The sequence below is a fragment of the Muntiacus reevesi genome, chromosome 7 (genome assembly GCF_963930625.1).
Source record: "Muntiacus reevesi chromosome 7, mMunRee1.1, whole genome shotgun sequence".
Taxonomy (NCBI): Eukaryota; Metazoa; Chordata; class Mammalia; order Artiodactyla; family Cervidae; genus Muntiacus; species Muntiacus reevesi.
This window is the reverse complement of record NC_089255.1, coordinates 24,981,732-24,998,279: the sequence shown is the minus strand read 5'-3', so window position 1 is coordinate 24,998,279 and position 16,548 is coordinate 24,981,732. Positions and strand designations below refer to the sequence as shown.

Below are 16,548 nucleotides of genomic sequence, written 5' to 3'. Positions count from 1 at the left end.
AAAACAGCGCAAAGGGTGGGACTAAACAGAGCTTCCCCCTCCCCCGCCACCGCGGAGTTAGGTTGAGAGCGCACGGAGAGGCCTATCCGGTTTCCAGGGCCGAGGCGAAGCCTGCAGCTTGCTTGAAAAAAAAAAGGAGCCTGGCCAGGGGAATGGTCTCAGGCTGCGGGAAACTAGTCCTGGAGATTCAGTTCCTCCACCACCAACACTCTTTTCTGCACACCAAAGAGCGTACACTCGGGAGAGAGGGTTCCACACTAGGCCAACTCCGCCTCCCTCTGAATCCCCTGCCTCTTAGTCCTGTCAGCTCCTCTGCTGTAGTGACTCTCCCTTATCCCACGACCCATTAAAAGGGGCCACATCTTCCGTCCTTCAGAGGAGTGAGTCAGCCCAACTGCTGGAAGACGGGGCCCTTTTACTCTTCAACGATGAAGCGCTCTCTCTGCCGCAACCCAAATTGCATTCTTGATAGTCTAACCCTTGAGCAGCAGTATCACTTTCTTGAAAGTAATCGCAGGTATCCACGGACAGTTCCAAAGCCCTCCCCCTCCAAAATACACACCTACTCCTAACCCCCATACCTGGGCCCTGGCCCTCACCTCGCTGCTCTTGAAACTCGGCCCATCTGATAGATGGGTCAGTGTCCAGTTTGCAGTACCACTTCAGACCACTCTAATTCCCGAGGGTTGGCAAACCCAGAATGACGGTACAAGCTTAAATCCCTCAAAGTAAACTGTTAATAAAAACAGCTGCTTACCTCCTGACCACTAATTTCCCCTGAAATGTAACCACTCTCAACACTGAAATCCTACTTTCTGTGCTCTGTGATACAAACTAGGAAGATCCATTGGCCTTAGATCTCCTATTTTTAAAGATCTTCGCCTTACCACTAATGCTAGGGACACCCAATCCCCACTCCAGTAAACAGCAATACTGTTCTCCCATTCACTCAGGCTGGAATCTTCGAAGTTGCATCTGAAACCTCCTCTTGTATCCACTTTTCAACTATTTGCCCAGTCCCATTGGCTCTCCTGAAAATGTATCACAGATAGTGGAGTTGGCCGGCTTCCCAATCCCACCAAGTCAGTCCTCTTGTTGCACAGATGAGAAAACTGAGGCTTAGAGTTGAGTGATACAACCACGAAACTAAGTGGCAAAGTTAGGATTCATCTTTCTCACTTTATTTCTGCTGCCACTTCATTTATGCAGCCCATATAACAGAAAGAAGCCTCATAACTGATCTCTCCCCCTACTAATTTTTTCTGATCAGATTAGTTGCCTAAAACACAGGATGGCCAAATCAGTCACCTGCTTAAAAACTTTTAAAGATTCCCTGTTACTTAATACATAATCCTTGGGGACTTCTCTGGTGGTCCAGTGGTTAAGGCTCCATGCTCCCAATGCAGGGGGCCCGGGGTTCCATCCCTGGTCAGGGAAGTAGATCCCACATGCTACAACTAAGACCCAACACAGTCAAAGAAATAAAAAAAAATAATAATAACAATAATCCTTAAGACCACACTTAACCTTTCCAGTTTTTTTGTTTTTTTTTTTTGGCTGCACCCTGTGGACTGCAGGCTCTTAGTTCCCCAATCATGGATTGAACCCAGAGCCAAGGCAGTGGCAAAGCCTAGTCTTCACCACTGGACCACCAGGAGACTCCCTGCCTTTCTGGTCTTATTTCCCACTATTCTACATATACACTTATATGCTGGCCAAAACAGACAATATAGTCATATATTTTTTCTCATCTGGGCCTAGCTAGTATACTTGCCTTCAAATTATGTTATTCTTATTCCATTTCTTTGTTTTCTCAAAATCTTACTTATCCTTTAGGATCCATACCAAATACCTGTTCGTTATCTCAACATTTACTGAACATACAATATACAGAGTAATACGATAGTATTAAAGAACTAAAGATGAATCAGACAATCTCTACCCTCAAGGAGGCTTCCCTGATAGCTCAGTTGGTAAAGAATCCATCTGCAATGCAGGAGACCCCGGGTTGATTCCTAGGTCAGGAATATCTGCTGGAGAAGGGACAGGCTACCCTCTCCAGTACTCTTGGGCTTCCCTTGTGGCTCAGTTGGTAAAGAATCCGCCTGCAATGCAGGAGACCTGGGTTCGACCCCTGGGTTGGGAAGATCCCCTGGAGTGGGGAAAGGCTACCCACTCCAATAGCTGGATGTGACTTTCACTCACTTCACTCTCAAAGAACCTAAACAGGAAGGAGTACATTTGTGTATACATGTGGGGAGACAGGAAGAGTAGGGACTATGACAATAGTGACAAATGTCCAATGAAATAAATGGCGGGCTTTATTTCAGGTGATAGGGACTTAATAAATTAGGAGAAGAGGTATTAAGGAAATAGTTTCTTCAAGGATGAGGAGGAGTTAACTAGGGAAGGGAAGGTGAACTACAAGAAAGGGGTCTTCAGGCAACAGGGACAGTAAGACGAAAATCAAAACAAAGCAGGGCAGTAAAAACAGTATGAGATATATAGAGGAAGGCCTAAGTAGTTTAGAAGTTCAGTCTTGCCTAAGTGTAAATCACAAAGAAGAAATCAGGGGGAGATGAAAATTGAAGGGGGAGGTAATGGGCAGACCTTTCAACAAAAAAGCCTTGAATGCCACATTGAAGCATTTTCTTACAGGTGTCCAAGGAGCCACTGAAAAATGGAATGACACGATCAAATACGCATTTTAGTTAGCTAGCTCTGGCTGTTGGATAGAGAACAGATTTGGAGAATGAGGGGACAGAGGACACAGAAGTACCTAGGAGGCTGCTATGGTAGTCCAGAAAAGAGTTGTAATGTGGATGTTTGTTGATTTTCTTTTTTCCTGCACCCCTGCCTTCCTATATTGGAGACTAACTCAAGGTAAAAGTCTTCAATGGAAGACTGGATCTTAAGTTCCACTACAGAGCTGGAGTGGGTGGGTGGGGGGTACTGAAATGAGGGGTGAGGTTCTACTTCCCCTTCCAGTTGGGGAAGAAGTACACACATAACTTTGCCCAGTTTAAGTGGACACTCCAAAAAAAAAAAAAAAAAAAAAGTGGACACTCCTGTGGAAAACCTTGATTTTGCAGTGTTAACACAAAGACCCAGAATCAACCAGCTAGACAGTATTCTGCAATGGGAGACACTGGAATTCTGCAGCATCATAAACAGACTGTCAGTGCTTTGATCCTGCCCACATTCTCCACGTCTCCAACCTCCCTTGGTTCCAGATCAGTTTCTAAATCAATTCTCTAGCCATCCCCATGTGAGCCACACAACATCCTTTGAATATGTTCCCTTTCAGCTGTTTAGTCAAAAGATGATTTCTGTGGTTTGCAACCAGGAATTCTAACAAGATGATGAGAACCCGAATTATAGCAATGTGGTTCCAAAGGTAATGAAGGAAAGGAACGGAGAGAGTTTAATAAAATTTAGGGGATAAAAACCGGTAGAAAAAAAAAAAAACAACCAGTAGAACCTAGAGTTTACAGGGAAAGAAGAGTTCGGCCACTGTAGCCTGAGTTGCCTATAGCATGTCAAGTAGCGATATTCAATGGGAGGTTGGATGTATAAGTCTAAAAGTTGGCTTGGTGATAGATTTGGAATTATCAGTATCAAAATAGTAGTTTTAAAAGTGGGGAGTACTCAGGGAGTATGAAGAGCAGAGAAAGTATGTACAACACTGCGCCAATACTGTTGGGAAGACAACAGAGAATGCTGGGGGTCTGGGAAGAACTGAATGTCCACTCCAAAGACAGCAGCTGTGTTCAGCTCTAGTTAAGTGCTGCCATATGGAAACACAAATCCAAGGTTGCAAGAGAACTTTAGGTTTTCCAAAAGTCAGAAATACAGAGCTTTATGTAAGTCTTCCAGGTTTTAAACAGAGATAACTAATTTTTAAAAATGTTTTAAACACTTTGCAGGCTAAACAAAACACTTAGCCAAATTTGAGATTTTGGGTGTGGAGTGAGAAAAGCTATAGAGGAACCCAGGAGAACATCAGGATTTAAGAATCAGAATAAGTCACACCTATTAAGCAGGTAGATAAGGCAAAGCTAGAGGAGCAGAAAGTGCAATGCAGCCGAATCATAGAGAATAGAGAGTTGCAGTAGGAAAGAGCGATCAATTGCATCCAACAAAGCACAAATGTCCAATGATATAAGAACTTTAAAACTTGTCCACTGGATTTAACACATCTCTACTTTTCACTATCAAGCTAAGAGTAGTCAGTTCCATGAGTTTTCATAGCATTTTTATTAAGTACTTTTTTGGGATAATTATCTTCTAATTCCTATTTGAGTTATATTTGTATGCAGAAGCCTCATGGGCTTTAAGTCAGAGGGATGCAGCTTCAAATTCCTGTTCATGAAGTAAATAAAACTTTCTGAGTCTAGTTCATTCCTTTGTACAAAGGGAGATCAACGTGGTGGTGGTGTTTGGTGGCTAAGTCGTGTCTGACTCCTTGCGACCTCGTGGACTGGAGCACAGGCTTTCCTGGAGAACAGGCTTTCCTGTTCTTCACTATCTCCTGGAGTTCCTCTGTCTCCTCTATCTTCACTATCTCCTGGAGTACAAAGGGGATCAAATTACAGGGCCATTAATGAGGATTAATGAAACATCTCACACACTTCTAATAAATGTTGATATATAACCACTATTTCTAGGAGGTACTCAACAAATGTTCCTGGATAATAGTTGGGAAAAAAAATTGTTTTTAGCAGTGTCTCTACTAATTTGGGAGGTGCCAGTCAACCTTAGAGGGGATCACCACCCAGATTAATGGCCTTCAGAATAATTCATCAATTTCAGCAGGTTAATATCTATGAGCATGAATATGTAGGGCAGCCATGGCTTCCTCTATGTGAGATCTAATTTCTAGCAAACAGGGATAACTAGAGTTTAGATTCGAGAGTCTGAAGATCATGTTTAACTAACTGGCTTCAGTCAGTCTAAACCTACTGCAGATGTTCTAAGTCACTAGCATCTGACTTTTGGGTATTTAGAGACCTAAATGAAAACTCTAAGGGGTCCAAGGAGGGATGATAAAGATTTCAGAAACACCCCCTCACGCCATCCCTCCAAGCTCTTTTTTCAGAACATCACACTTCTCTGATTTTCCTTCTACTTCTCTGGCCAATTCTCCTTTGCTACTCTTCTCCTCTACCAGCATTTAGTTCACCAAGCTTTGGTCCTAGGCCTTCCTTTTTTCTCATTCTGTACCTTCAAGGATGTCCAGTTCACATACAGGGTCTCAATTCATTATTTTCCTCAACAAACTAATTATATACTTGTCTCTCACTTATATCTTACCAGGCAAGTCGTCTGAACTCCAGGCCTGTTTATTCACTTGCTTACTCAACAGCTTTTCCTGGTAGTCCCTACAATCTCCCTGGCTGACCTTCTTGTTCAGTTCTCCCTAGGACAGGCTTATTACCTCAAGGAGACTTGATTTCCTGGTGGTCTCCTCCATATCCACTACCACATGTGTACTCACAGAAGGTAATCACCCTCTAGCATCTCCTATGAAGTCGTGGCTGAAGAGACCAGAATCTCTTTTCCTTACCACTCCTACCCAATATTTCAGAATCCTAAACATCCCTCAAATCCACCCACTTCTGCCTCTACTACCATTCTGGGTCAACTGACCATCCTCATTCCCCTCAACTACTGCAACTGCCTTCCAACTTGTTCCCCATCCATTTAGCCTATTTAATTCTTTGTTGTTTGCTGTTGTTTGGTCACTGAGTCATGCCTGACTCTTTTGTGATCCTATGGATAGCTCCTCTGTCCATAGGATTGCCCAGGCAAGAATACCGGAGTGAGTTGCCATTTCCTTCTCCAGGGGGATCTTTCCAACCCAGAGATCGAACTCGTGTCTCCCACATTGGCAGGCCAATTCTTTACCACTGAACCAACAGGGAAGCCCATTTAATATACTTATCCTTCAAATCTCATTTCAACACCATCATTTCAAAGAAAAGCTTTCCCTGACCTCCCAGACAAAAAAAAATCACCAAACTTTTGAATGTACCTTACACACCTGGCCCTGTTTTACAAAATAAAAATGTATTAGCAGACTGAACTTGAAATAACTGTATTTTTACAGATGAGGAAATTGAGGCACAAATCATAAGCGATTGACTCAACATTCCACGGTTAACGGAAAGTGGGGCAGGATTCAAACTTAGTGTAGCTTCCAAAGTCACATATCTTAACAACCCAACTATATTATGGCATAAATTCTTTATTGTAAATTCTCTGTAACATCCATAATTTCTCTTTTGTAGTAGACTGATTAAATGACTATATAATTGTTTGCTATCCAGCCCTCCTCACCCCCATATTAGAATGCAAGTTACACAAGGGCAAGGTCTGTGTACAGCTTATTACAATATTTCCTTTGCTTATCAGGTGGTAATGGGCACCCTGTGTACTTTTGTTGAAGGAATGCATTTTCAACTTCTAGTCAAAGGTGTGTGAGAGAGGGGATGGGGGTGTGTGTGTGTGTGCTGCGTAACACAAAGGTATCTAACCAAAACCACACACTTCTCTCAGACTGCTGAGACAGTACACAGGCAGCGGCACATTTCCTACCAGAGACATTCAGAAGAGGCATCAAAAGATCCTAGGCATCTTTACTCTAGGACTTGTAGCAGACACAGCTTTCACATGGAGCAAAAGAGGCTGCATTTAATACACACAACAGACTATTTTCTGCAGTGTGGCAATCACTATTGAAAGCTGTGAAATTTTAGTTATCTCCTTTAGGCTTGGGACCCTAAAAGCCTGAGTGATGGGTAATTTAAAGCTGTGGCAAAAAGTGAATGGATGAAACCATACTCACACACCTCAAAAATGGGGCATGGATTCAGCCTCATTGTAGATTTTATTCCAGTGAAACCCTAGAGTTTTGGTCTAAGTCTGAAGAGAGAAAATAAGAGCCTAACCTTTAAGGATCAGTGCCCTGAAGTCAAGTTAGACTGGACCTGGAGAAGTTCCTCTTCACTGGTGCGTGTTCACCACGATGAAAATCATATTCTAGGTTCTAAATTAAGGAATATCTAACTGGATCAATATATTATTCACCTTGAATGACATCACTTTTGGACATCCAGCTTAAGTAATAATATACGCAATTTCTTTTTACAGAGGCAATGCCGATTTATAACATTTATAAGTTTCAGGTGTACAGTTTTTTTCCTATCTCTGTATACACTATAGCTTGTTCACCACCAAAAAGTTACTTTGCATTTATTACCATACAGCTGATCCCCTTCGCTCACTTCACCACCCCCCCCCCCATAATATATATAATTTAGGTAACAGAGTCATGGTCCTCTTTATGCCCTCCCACACCACCCCTGCATGCCCTACTTTAACTGGCCCAAGTATATATATGCTTTTTCAGCCTAACAGAGAAATAGAAATATTTACTTAATCTACTCATTTATCTTTTGGTTCTACTGCACGGCTTGTGTGATGTTCCCCAACAGGGACTGAACCCTGGCAGTGAAAGCCTGGAATCCTAACCAGTAGGCCAACAGGGAACTCCTACTCAATTATTTATGAGGGACTGTTTTCATTGCAACATTTATGCTAAAAAAGTATGTGTGGCAGGGGAAGAGAAGCACTGTTATTATCTCACTCATGCCTCTAGGCACAAAAAAAGACCCAGAGAGAAGGGATGATGAAGTCAGTGTGTTAGTTTCACTTGCACTGGCTAAAAAATGAAGTTGTCTGTGACTGACCAAGTGATTTTCCTCTGTAGAGCTTAAAGTATTTCACATAATCTTATCTTCCAAATAACTAAGTTAAATAAAAGAAACTATTATTCTTTTTTTTTTCCTTTCGACAGAAATACAAAGACAAAAAGAAATTTTACATCCTCAAGGCCCTACAACTGCTAAACGTACAGCTTTAATAAGCTATGGAATGCCTACTTGTCTAATACTGTAGTCAAAGACAGTTCTCCTCCAGAGGCCTTCAATGAATTTCTAAATGGGGGGAGATGATAACGAATGAGGCTTTGAAGTCCCACAGACCAGAGTCCTACTCCTGGTTAAGTTATCAAACTCACTAAGTCTTATTTTTTTCTCTTCTGTAAAATGAAAGTAACATCACACACATTTTCAGGGTTATTCTGAAGACTAAAAGATTATGTACAATGTTTGGCACACAGTAGGCAAATAAAAAGGAGTTTATTATTCCCTGTCCAATAAAAGAGTACCACTAAAGGTTTCTCTCAAAGCAAAATCACTGCTTAGAGACTTGGCTGAGCTGATCTGCTAAGCAGAATGGTGGGATACTAAAGTAGATGCAAAAGTTTCATAATCAGAATAGCCAGACTGCTGCGCAGAATAAAAAGACCCGCACCACTGTGCTGAGAAAGCAGGATAACACTTTAACCTCAAAACCTCGGAACAGACTTCAACCAGCATGGATGGCTAGGGCAACATGCAGGTAATTCAGTTAATCATTTTGTGTGTTTATAGGAATGATGCTGGTATCTATCTGAGTACTTTGCTTACTTCACAATGCTGCCTGTGGGAACTTACCAGTTCTGCAACTGACTAGGCTGTTCCTCAGGAGTCACAGAGCCCTAGTCCCAGGTACCTCAAGTTTTAACTCCCATGACTTTCAGGATAGCAGTGAATGAAAGTGACCATTACCCACATAAATATTTAAGACCTCATGGAAAAGATGCCCCCACCAAGAGGGACACCTGAAAAACAGGCAAAAGCACTACATATTTAGATTTAATGTGCTTTCCTGCTGGCTCAGAGGTTAAAGCATCTGCCTGCAATGCAGGAGACCTGGGTTGGATCCCTGGGTCAGGAAGATCCCCTGGAGAAGGAAATGGCAACCCACTCCAGTATTCTTGCCTGGAGAATCCCATGGATGGAAGAGCCTGGTGGGCTACAGTCCACGGGGTCGCAAAGAGTCAGACACGACGGAGCGACTTCACTTCACGAATGTGTAAATAAACAAAGAATGACTTGAGGCTGAACGGAAGCAATGAAACACAAAACACTGGAAAGTTCAGTGTTTATGCAACTTGGTAGCCCCTATTCAGAAATTCTGAAAAACTGTGCCTGTCATTAAGTTTACTCAGATGGATGAGTATCTGATACACATCTGATATCTGTAATAGAACATGAAAAATCACAGAATAAGTGAAATGTGATTTCATGATCCATTACAAAACACTATTATGACTTGGTTGTAAGTAGGTTGTCAAATTACCGAAATCACTATTTTTTTCCTAGAACCAATCAAAATTAAATTCCTGTATCACTAATGGGACCATGTACCTCTGAATACCCATGTCACTTAAGAATAATTCCCAAAGATATGTTGTATCCCCAAATTATGTAGTGGAGGAGAAAATGGAGGTGGGATATTCCAAAGGTTTTTATAAAGACCCCATGAGAGACAATTTGAGAAATCTGAAAGACTTTACAGCTCTTGAATATCCTTCCTCTCAGATGAAATTAAGAATTCAACTAATATATATTCTTTTACAGAAAGTTACTGACATAGTTTAAGGAGAATTACAAAACAAAACAAAAAGGTGTTAGTACTGGAATACTGGGATATTACCAAACAAATCAGAACTATCAGATTTAGGGTGCTGACATACACGCGGAGAAAAAAACAAAGTCCTGTTACTATTTAGTAATTTGGTTATTATCTAGTAATTTTAAAAGTCTGTCATTTAATTACCTTTTTAAAATTTAAAAAACAAAAAAAGCCTGGAAATACCAAATAAAAATAAGCCATACACAATAACTTTCTCTGGAAATGTACTGAGGGAATAAAATCAGGAATGCTTCATTCTTTCAATGACAAAGCCAATCTTTTAAAAATTATGCATAAAGGTGGTCTTCCCTAGTGGCTCAGACAATAAAGAATCTGCCTGCAATGCATGAGACCCGGGTTCAATCCCTGGGTTGGGAAGATTCCACTAGAGACAGAAATGGCAACCCACTCCAGTATTTTTGCCTGGAAAATCCCATGGGCAAAAAAAGAAAAAAAAAAAAAAAAGAAAATCCCATGGGCAGAGGAGCCTGGCAGGCTACAGCCCACAGGGTTGCAGTCAGACACAACTGGAGCGACTTAGCATACACGCACACAAACACACACATGCACACACGCACAAAGGTATGTGATATTTAAAATCCTCAGTTTGGTTTTGCAATTTTTTGTACTTTTATTTGACTATGTTCTGAAAACTCTTTTCAAACAAACTAGTGAGAATATATTTGAAAAGTCTGAATAGGAAGGGGCTCGAATGTCATCTAGGCTCCCTACACTGTCCCATTGCTTGGAATACATTCCCGGATTCATCCCTGCTGAAAGTGCATGGAAAGTAACTATCTGTGCCAGTCTTTCTGCTAGATTTTTCATTATCATGTAACATATAGAGGGGTAGAAATTAAGTGCTTTTTTTTTGTTAAAAACTTCCCCTGCAGGATCTGAAGGCAACAATTAGATACTTTAAAGTTAACTTACACCGCTTCCCAGGCGGTGCAGTGGTAAAGAATCCATCTGCAATGCAGGAGAAGTGAGTTGGATCCCTGGGTTGTGAAGATCCCCTGGAGGAGGAAATGGCAACCCCTTCTAGTATTCTTGCCTGGAGAATTCCATGGACAGAGGAGCCTGGCGGGGGACAGTCCATAGGGTCGCAAAGAGCTGGACACATGAGCACACATACAAAGTACAGCAAAGTTGACTATTTTGCTTCATGTGACATTCAATAACCAAGAGTTTAGTGAAGGATGGAAAGTGATGGATAATAAAACAGCAAAAGAAATTGTTACCGACTGAACAGCTTATTAAGCTGTTCTCTGAGAAATCTCAGAGAGTAACATACTCTGTAGTTTAAATTTAAAATGTCCAATAACTACAAAGAGGTGGACTTATTTTGCAATATAGAGAAACAATGAAAATTTTAAAGGAAATAAGAATTAGTCAGAAAAGGCAAAACAAACAAAGAAAAAAAGCTGAACTATAACTTCATATAAGAACCAACACAAAACAAAACAGAGGTTAAGGTTGCGAGAAGGGGATCCAGGATAATTCAAAATTTAATACATGGTTAAACAAAGCTTTAGGCAATAGTAAACAGTTCACACAACAGCTATGCTACATAGAAATACAACTGTTACTTGGGTGCCAGGCCATGCTTAGTTGCTCAGTTCTGTCCAACTCTTTGCAACCCCATGGACTATAGCCCACCAGGCTCCTCTGTCCATGGGGGTTCTCCAGGCAAGAATACTGGAGTGGGCTGCCATACCCTCCTCCAGGGGATCTTCCCAACCCAGGGATTGAACCCAGGTCTCCCACATTGCAGGTGGATTCTTTACCTTCTGAGCCACCAGGGAAGCCCATGAATACTGGAACAGGTAGTCTATCCCTTCCCCAGGGGATCTTCCCAACCCAGGGACTGAACCAGTGTCTCCTGCATTGCAGGTGGATTCTTTACCAGCTAAGCTACCAGGGAAGCCAAGTTATTCGGGTACTAGGCACCAAAGGAACCCCTCTTGAAAATTAGGGTCTCTTTGCATTCTTAAATGGTCTCAAGACAGACGTGAAAAGGGACAATGTCAGTGAGCCAAAATAAAAGGCAAAGTGAACAAAATCAAACTAGGAGAACTTCCATAAACTTGCACCAAAACGGAAATTTGGTTGATGGAAAATAAACTGTTTTAAAATATATATATATATATATATAACAGAAGGATGAAAGGAAGACCACCCGCTCTGTGAGAAAAAGAACAATTAATTAAAGAGGAGATGAGTAGGATCTGAGATGATAGTTTACCAATGAATCGAATGCTAAAAGTAAAAGAGTAAATACTAAGTTGGTTATAGTAGGTGCAAGGATAGGTCAAGCAAAGTCCTGCGGATCAGGGACTGGTTCAAATACAACTCCAGAAGTGGAGTCACTTCTAAGGCTGAGGGTGGACGGTCCAGAACAATATTGTCTTGTTTATCCTTCAGTTATTAGGTTAAACGTAAGCTCAGAGATAGCGTAACCCTTGCAGGACTGTAGACAAACAGTATCTTCAAAGCATTTAGCATTCATCTGAATGAATATCAAATCTCATTCTTTCAAAAAGCAAGTACAGAGCTTGAAACCCACAAATAACTAAAGTGTTCGTTTTGTCCAGAAAAACCTCACCCTTTTCAAAGGAGACATGTACACTGGTTTTTTTTAAAGATCAATTCCTTTCACCATCCTACCTTACCTACCAGAAACTTGACCCTTCTAATAATAAGTGGTAAATTTTTCCTGTTACAACCAAAACTCTGCAGTGGTGGTTATCACAATACCAAGATTCTTTCACCCCATCACCCAGAGGGTGCTGCAGAGAAGATTGTCCCAGGAAATACAAGATCTGTGTTTCCTGGTGATTCACAACCAGCTCAGCAGATTTCTATTTCTATCATTTCTATCCATGTCTAAATGGATTTTGTCAATTTGGGAACGGACATACTCAAAAGGCCAGAGGCACAGGATAGATCAAACATGAGGAAAGCAAGAACTATGTGTCACTAACCATGCACTGCTTCATCAAATCACTTATCCTAATCCATTACTCCTTTGCTACTGCAGTTTTAAACCTTCCCCGAACCTGTAAAACACACGTACCTTCTCTTTGGCCAATGTCCTTCATTTTGCCTTGCAGGCCCACTGGCATACCATTCTTACTACCTGTCCCTTTAAATGAAAAAGGTTGTTTTCCTTATCATAACACTTCTTTTCCTTTAAGGGGTGGGATAATCCAAAATATTTGGAATGAGAAACTTCCTATGTTCTCGCCTTAAGAGGTGGACCACAGTTTGTTCTGAAACCTGTTTGTTGATCAATACAAAAGAAATTTCTAAGCAGAAGACATATCTAATGGACTAACAAGAGAATATTATTCAAATCACAAACTCACCTTCTAGTACCTAAAGTGCCCCACAGTGGATAGGACCTCACCTGATGCTAAGGATAATAGGCAGAGAATCTCCGGCTGAACTGATAGGTTCAGAACAACATGAAGAGTAAACAAGCTGTGGATGCTAGGGCGATGGTAGGATGCAGTAGACAGAAAACGCTGCTCCTCTGGTGTTTGGGGCATTCCACTATGTCTATTCTTTAAAAGAAAAAGACATCAAGTTCTAAGTCTTCCACTTCTGGCTCACGGTTCGCAGTCACTGAAAAGAGATTGGTCCACCAAACATCTATATACCACTGTTCACTTCTTCCTTGAAGACCTTAATCATTTAGGACTGCCCCTTAAAAGGTAGGAGCTGCTGCATTTGCACAGCTGCCGCAAAGGCAGGGAAATTTCCTGCGACACTGGAGACAGGTAAATAAAGAAACTGCTTTCGCTCCGAGGAAGGGGGAGGGGTCTTCTGCCACTGAAGAGTTTACATAATGCAACAGAAAACCAGTGAGCTCTGCGGACCTGTCAATGGAGATGCAAAGCTTGAGCTCCTCTCTTCCCACCACCTCTAAACACTGTCCAAAAGCCTGCTCCGCTCTCCCAAAGATCCACAGAAATTACACCTAATAATGTAAAACAATCGCACATGCTCACCTCATGCTCTCCTAACCACCTTTATTGCTTAAAAAAACAAAACAAAACAAAAAAACCCCAAACCCGAAACTCCCACTTCTGAGTCCAAAGTATGGAGTGACCAAACGGAGCCGGGGAGTTTTCCCTCTGAAGGGGCAAAGAGAAAACGGATCTGCCTCAAATCTACACGATGTCCAGTAATGCAATGACAAGGCCTAAAAACTTCAGAGGGGCCGGGGCAGCCGCGTTCGCGGATCAGCCCGGTTCGGGCCCCGGGGGCCGGCAGCCGCCCTCTCCCCCGGTCTCTCACAAAGGAGAATGGTTCAGTCCGGAGCATCACCCAGCACCTGATCCCGCACAACTGGGGGAAGGACAGAGGGCGGGGGAGCGAGGAGGATGAGTTATGAAAACCAATCTAAGAGCCTCAGCTTTTGCAAAGACTCTTGGATCAGCACTGAGCGGCGGGCGTGTGCTTAAAAGCCTACCTGAACAAGTCCCGGCGCTTCCTTTCCAGCCAGCGTTTCAACTCACCCTTTCGGAGAACAAGGCGCCTTCCGGCGGAGCATGGCCAGCCCTCGCCTCAATCTAGCTTGCTAGTAGTCCATGCTCCCTTGCTCCGCCCACCTACGCTCCCACCCGCCAATGGCAGGGCCGACGCCCCGCCTCTTCCAGCAGGGTAATATGAGCTCCATCCAGGAAGTCTCTTGAGGATGGGAGGTCCTAAAAGGCTGAGGCAACCACACATATGCCTGATTGAAAATAAAATCTGGCGGTACCTTGTCTCTGACCGCTCTCCGTTCACTGGCTTTCGGATCTCTCCGAATCTTTCTTTTCTTGACCCCCGCCGTTGGGGGCGCTCTAAACTAAAACATTTAGTTACCTGTTTCTGGGAAGCCATCTTGGATCGGGCTGGTGCCTTTAGGGCCGGGAGGGGGAAGGAGTGCTTAAGGAATCTGAAGCCCTTTTCGGCGTCCTGTCCGACTGCTTAGGTTCGGCCCAAACGTACTCTCCTTTACGTAATCAGAGTACCCCTCAGTCACGATGGGGAGGAAACCTGGAATAATGCTGAGTGTGCCTAGTGGCAACCCCCACCCTCTCTCATGCAAGTAAAGCGATCTTAACCAAATCAAAGAAGCAAAAATTAATTCTTGGAGTGGATTTTCTGAGTTCCTGGGATAATCCTTTAGAGATTTCTAAATCCTCAGGATATCAGCATAACATCAGCATAGGTTATGCATCTATTCTAGATGCTTCTAATCCTTATGTCTCGCTCACAAGTTTTCCGGTGTTCTGACAGTACAGAGTACTGCTAGTCAGTTGGAAATGAACAGAATTCAGGAAAGAATTTCAACTTAAAAAAAAAAAAAAGGCCTAAATTCATTAATAGACCCAAACTACTTGTGAATATGGATAGAGCAAACGATGTAAGTCTTAGAGGAGAAATTATATGCAAGGAGGGGGCATTAAGAGACTGCCTTAGAAATATTGGCTGCAGAGTAATTTCGTAACAATAATGATTGAGTAAATTGTTATGGAAATAATTTTACAGTAGGTGAAATTCTCTTGCCCTCAATGAGAAAGATTTACCCATGTTTTCTAGTTTAACTACTGCTATTAAAACTTGCTACAGGAAGTTTTTAATTTTTTGGAAATCCTGAGTAAAGGGTGTCTTTCCCTATCATTAAAGGAATTTCTCAAGAAGTAACATTTGCATGGTCACACATAGTAGGAGCTCAGAGACCTTAAGGAGTCATGTGAGTCAACATTTTATCACAGAAGATTTGGCCAAGTACATTTCTCTGTATATTGAACAAAATCTGTTGGCCAAATTCTTCCTTGGCTACCACTGTCCTTATATCAAATTTTTTTTTTTTTTTTTTTTTTTTAGGGGGGAAAGAGTTTCATCCTTTATTTTTAAGAAGTCTGTATATTAAAAATACAAACAGTTGTATCATTGAGTACAGAGTTCACGTTGCAAATATTCAACCATGTTCATCACATATCTGATGATATAAAATCAAAATTGCTTTTAAAAGCTTGTCTTTCACTGTTTCTAACATGAAAATCATGTCATTACATTTCAAATTTGATGTTAGTATTAGGGCTTACCAGAACAATGTGTAAATGCATATACAGATATGACCTTCATTATAGTTTTTAGAATGAGAACCTATTATCCTTCTGCTTATTTGTTTCAAAATAAACCTGCAATCAAAGGAACCAGTTATTAAGCACACACAGAAAGGGGAATGGGTATCCCTGCCATATGCAATGACCTATAAATAGTAATGACTTAGACTGCTATAAGTAGTACCATTTCCAAGGGTCCTGGGCTTCAAAAACCAACCAACACCCATGTTATCTTATAACCAGTATTCTTCACATGGGTGTGGGAGATGCATTTTCTGTAACTCTTCATGACCATTTCAGAACATCAGCAGTGATCAACAAAGGTCATGAATTTGCCCAGATACTCTCATTTCTTATGCTTAGAACTGACGAAATACCTGAATAAAGATGGCTATGAGTGGTTTTTGGATAATACGGGATTATCAATTCAAGAGATACTCCACTTGAGTTGTTTACCATGTTAAAAAAAAAAAAACACACTCCAAAAGCAGCTGCTCTAGACAGAATGTCTGATCAATGTTCTGATTCATCCTGATCACTAAAGGTTTCTTTGACTGATAGAGGAAAACTCCTGTACAGAATCCATAACGTTTTATTTACTTTAATTCTGTCTCCGGTATGAGCAGACCAGCCAAATTCAACAGCCTTAATCCTTTTCGAATGAGGTAGGAGTTTTTAAAAACAAAACAAAACCAAACCTTAATCAAAGCAGTACTCCATACGCCTTCCAACTTCCTGTGGTACAGTGTAACTGATACTACTGCTACTGGGGGCAGAATCCAGTATAAAATGAATGTATCTCAAGAAGGCTTCTTCCAATACCTTTGATACAATTCCCTAGAAG

At 41.7% G+C, this 16,548-nt stretch overlaps 1 protein-coding gene across 6 annotated transcripts in view; it reads right to left on the bottom strand.

Moving 5' to 3' along the window:
- CHD8 (chromodomain helicase DNA binding protein 8) overlaps positions 1-14,148 on the bottom strand; it is a 60,840-nt gene extending 46,692 nt beyond the window's left edge. For 3 of the 6 annotated variants that reach the window (XM_065941420.1, XM_065941415.1, XM_065941419.1), the window contains exon 1: positions 14,060-14,148. The gene's annotated coding sequence lies outside the window, so the exon portion shown is untranslated. Of the gene's footprint in view, positions 1-12,950; positions 12,971-12,991; positions 13,149-14,059 lie in introns of those variants that run through there. The other 3 variants (XM_065941416.1, XM_065941421.1, XM_065941417.1) reach the window with 2 other exon arrangements.
- Between the last annotated feature and the right edge of the window lie 2,400 nt (positions 14,149-16,548).